At 32.1% G+C, this 4,549-nt stretch overlaps 1 non-coding gene across 1 annotated transcript; it reads right to left on the reverse strand.

Annotated features, from left to right (window-relative positions):
* Positions 1-1,788: 1,788 nt before the first annotated feature.
* Positions 1,789-1,907, reverse strand: LOC129726210 (5S ribosomal RNA). Its single transcript, XR_008728265.1, has one exon. It is a non-coding gene; the product is annotated as a 5S ribosomal RNA (ribosomal RNA).
* Between the last annotated feature and the right edge of the window lie 2,642 nt (positions 1,908-4,549).

Below are 4,549 nucleotides of genomic sequence, written 5' to 3' on the forward strand. Positions count from 1 at the left end.
AGTGTTAGAACATGTCGGAATAAATTAGAACCTTCATTTATTACTCTGACAATATTTGTGTACGATTTTTTTGCAATTTGCTTCCTCCACATAAATGTTTGCAAAATGTTTTACCTGATTTCGCTTTTTTGATTGCATTGATAAAAGTTCTAATGTCAACTTTGATTCTGCGGTGTACGGTTTATGAGTTTTGATTTATTTTAGGTTATAAATTTGGAATCATTTCTTCAGGAAAATGTTTAGTTTTCCTGTCCTAGTTATGACGTTGAAGACGTTATCCCTTTGTTTTCTATACTGGTAAGCATTCTGTAAAATTGGAAATGAAACTGACAAATTTCAAACGATAATAACAGCATAACCACATGATGGATAACAATAACCAATATGTTGGTGGATAGATGAAATGTTGAACAATTTTGTAATACGGTAGTTATCATTATTTTTTTCATTGCAAAGCGGTAAAAATCGATAAAAAATGTCAAGGACAAATTTAAGCGAACAATGAACCAATCACATGCGAGCGTTCCTAGCACAGGCGAAATGAATAGACACCAAGCATTCACTGTGATATTCTGTGTATCAATATCCAAAAAAAATGATAGAGTCTCCCCGTCCCAATAGGTCAATTTATGGTTGCTTCCATGAACCTAGACTAATTTGATGTCTCGAAGGTAAAGGTTTTTCGAAAAGTTTGAAACAACCCCTTATCTTGAACAACTTCTAATAGCGTAATAGAAACTGATGTCTTGAATGAAAACATGCTGGTAAATGCAACAGTTTCTCGTCGTCTATCATTGCAGCGGGCACGACTTCTATTCGCGTGCAATCAAAATTGCAATGCTGCTACTGCTGGTGATTGAAAGTTTATCTCATGAATATGATTACCATAAAAACCATAAATTACTCAACAAGAATTGAAAATTTTTGCAACGGTTACAAGTTATATTTAATCTTCGATATTCACCAAATAATCGTGATAGCCCTTATATCGAACAAGTAAGTTCATAAAAATACTAATTTATAGAAGAGTAAGAGCCGGCGAGTGCTTATGATTTTTTTGTCCATTTACTAAGATCTATTCAGACTCTTTGCTTTACATTTCAACATTGTTCGATTTTTTTTTATTTTCAACTTTACAAATAAAATACTATACTTATGTTAGCTGTCATCGTAATATAGTGAATGTAATTGTTGTCAAATGTAACAAACTGGTGAATTTTTTTCACGATCGCTTAGTTACCCGTTTGGGTTGAAATAGAATCCGATTATTACGTTCGAAGTATGCAACAGTTTTTACAATATAACTGTTGTGATTAGAAGGGTTGTGTCAGGGTAAATTGGATTAAAACAGATCTTTAAAAATTTAAAAAAAATCAAAGCTCTGATATTAATAATAAATAGCTTGAGATAGGTATAATTTTCATGAGGATGCTAATTTGAAATTGCATTTTTGTATGTAATCAAGAACAGATTAGAAGTGCACTGATTATAATCAGACAATTATCCATTTTAATTATTGTTCATTTCTTCATTATTTTCGGTATTGGACATTTTTGTGTAGCCTATTATTAAAACGAAAGCCAAAATATGAATTTATTGTTTGTAAAATTGCACAATAATTGAAAAAGTATCACGTGGAAACTTTTTAAATTGTCAAAATTAGAAATTTCCTTAAATAGTACAAAACAAGTAATACAGGTATTTCGTAACATTGTCTACATGTGCAGATATCAAAAGTAAAAAGACCATGGACCTCCTTCCCCCCTCAACCAATACACCAAAAAGAAATGCCAACGACACATGGCGTTCCCAAGCGGTCACCCATCTAAGTACTAACCATGCCCGACGTTGCTTAACTTCGGTGATCGGACGAGAACCGGTGCTTTCAACGCGGTATGGTCGTTGACAAGAGAGTCTGCATTCGTTGAGCTTAATAAAGTATGTTTATTGATTTTTTGATTCAGTTATGAGCCGTATAGTTCGGGTTCTATATTTAGTTTGAGTCTTCAAATGAAAAAAAAAAACCCACATTATTTTTACATGAAACATCACGGTAAATTCTCTTTTACGAAGTCCGAAGTCCGCCTCCAGAATCTGGGAACGAAAGTTGCCAGTTTTTCGAGTACGGTATTTAAATGAAAAAAATCAATTAAGAAATTTTCTACGTATGTAGGAAACTAATTTATTATATCAAAACAATGCAAAATAAGTTTTGCTTAGGGTTTGCAATCCCGGGAACGATTTCCCGGGAATAGAAATATAGATTTCCGGGGTTCCCGGGCTTCTCGAAAAATTTTCCATTGCAAATATTTGCTTGAAATGACGATAAATATTTGCTTGCCGTGCTATGCTGTCCTATTCAGTAAACAAAAAATTAAGAAATATCTTCTTTTGCTAGTGAGCAAGATCGCGCCAAATGACCTATGGTCGAATATCGACCATTTTTGATTTGAATGAAACTTTGCACACGTATTTGGCTTAGCAAACTGAGCATTTTTCACAGGTGGAGAGATTTTCTACACCCATGCGTTACATTCTAAAAGGGCGTATGTCTTTTGGCATAGGTTTTATTTGAAGCATTGTAGCCCAGAAACCGTTGGTTGTATAGAAAAACTGTTTGAGAATGAGTTGTAGGGAATTAAAAATGCACCATAAAAAAATATACACTGTACAAAAGAAAATATATTTTTGACCAAAACAAATTAAAAATAAACATTAAATTTCAATTAAAAAAAAGAGTATCATGATGGAGTACTTCCAATATTATGATGAAGCTGATATTCTTGAGTGTTCCAGATTCTGAATAGTAAACAACGAAGGGATGAATGGTGGCTTGACTATCATTCCAATAATTACACGAATCACAAATTGATAAGACTTGAGCTTGACTGTTCAATATTTTTAATTTTGCAATAACGTTTTCGTTTAATTTGCGTAAGCTTGATGAGCACCGATGATCAGGAAAGGGTTTACAGCATTTGGGCTTGGTGTATTCCATTTTAACTTTATTCATCTTCACAAAATGCAAACGTTTACTAACACATCAATCGTATTTATATACGAAAACAGATATTATAGGTAACCCAGTAGTTATTGGTTGCGTACTTTACAAACAGTTATTATAAGTAAACAAGTAGATAGTGTTGCATGACAAACATATTTTTTAAGAAAACATTCGGCAAAGGGGAACGTGTAGGTAGGCTAAGGTTTAGCGCTTGAGTTATTTGTCCAATCTTTTTGTTATCAAAGAATGAATTGTATATTTTTGATCAAGCATTCCAATGAACGTATGGTTTTTGCTGGAGAACCATGGACAAATTAAGAAAAACGTGTATTTTCCGAAATATTAATAATTTTTCGAGCTTAAATTCAAAAAAACTCGAAAACCGATGCCTTTAGAATGTTTACTACCAAGAGCTTTTTGATTCAAAATGACTCTTTGCATCGTTTAAAATCATCAGAATACAAATATTTTGAAAAATGTTTAAATTAGAATTTTTATAAAAAAATTATTCTACCATAAAAAAATATTTTTCATTTCTCCATCCTGGACTTTTTTTCAAAAGTTGCGTATTAACGTCAAGTTTCTTTAAAAAAAAATGAAAAAAAAATTCAACTCTTTTATTTTTAAATTGAAATTTTATGTTTATTTTTAATTTTTGTTGGTCAAAAAAAATTTTTTTTGTACAGTGTATATTTTTTTATGGTGCATTTTCAATTCCCTACAACTCATTTTCAGACAGTTTTTCTATACAACCAACGGTTTCTGGGCTACTTGCGTCGAATAAAACCTATGCCAAAAGGCATACGCCCTTTTAGAATGTAACTAATGGGTGTAAAAAATCTCTCCATCTGTGAAAAATGCTCAGTTTGCTAAGCCAAATACGTGTGCAAAGTTTCATTCAAATCAAAAATGGTCGATTAAATTTTCTCGTATTTCCAGACGATTTGAAATGATTTTGCTCTAGTGAGTTTACTACTAAGCGGATTTTTTCTCTGTTTATTGACAAAAAATTTTGAAACCTGTAAATTGATAAAATAACAGGAGAGTTGTGTGCAAAGCCAGGACCGCAAGGTTGAAGTAGAATACTTTTCCAAGAAAGATAACCCGGCTGCTTGCGTGTCAGTCATTTTTTCTAGTTGACCAATCAGATCAATCGAATTTCGCGCTTCAACAAGGATTGACCATTTTCAATAATATAGTAAGTTGCTTGTCATGGTTGGGCTTGACAATTTTTATATTTTGAGGAGAAATTTTATTGGATGTCGTGCACATAACTGAAGAAAAAGATAATTCAGTACGTTCTGAGACACGGAGATAAAGTAAAATTTATAACTTTTACAAATTCAAAAATGTGAATTAACAATAGAAAATATTAACTCTTCAATCAAGTTTTTATTTCATCCTGAAAAGGACAATTTGTTGTTCATTTTAGTATCGGATAAGATGCCGATCACATCTTTGCGTTATCACTTACAGTGTGAATAAAATATTCCTTGTGATAAAATAAACAGTAAAAAGCTGATTTAACACTCAAAACTAGACGGC

This window comes from Wyeomyia smithii, chromosome 2 (genome assembly GCF_029784165.1).
Source record: "Wyeomyia smithii strain HCP4-BCI-WySm-NY-G18 chromosome 2, ASM2978416v1, whole genome shotgun sequence".
Lineage (NCBI taxonomy): Eukaryota > Metazoa > Arthropoda > Insecta > Diptera > Culicidae > Wyeomyia > Wyeomyia smithii.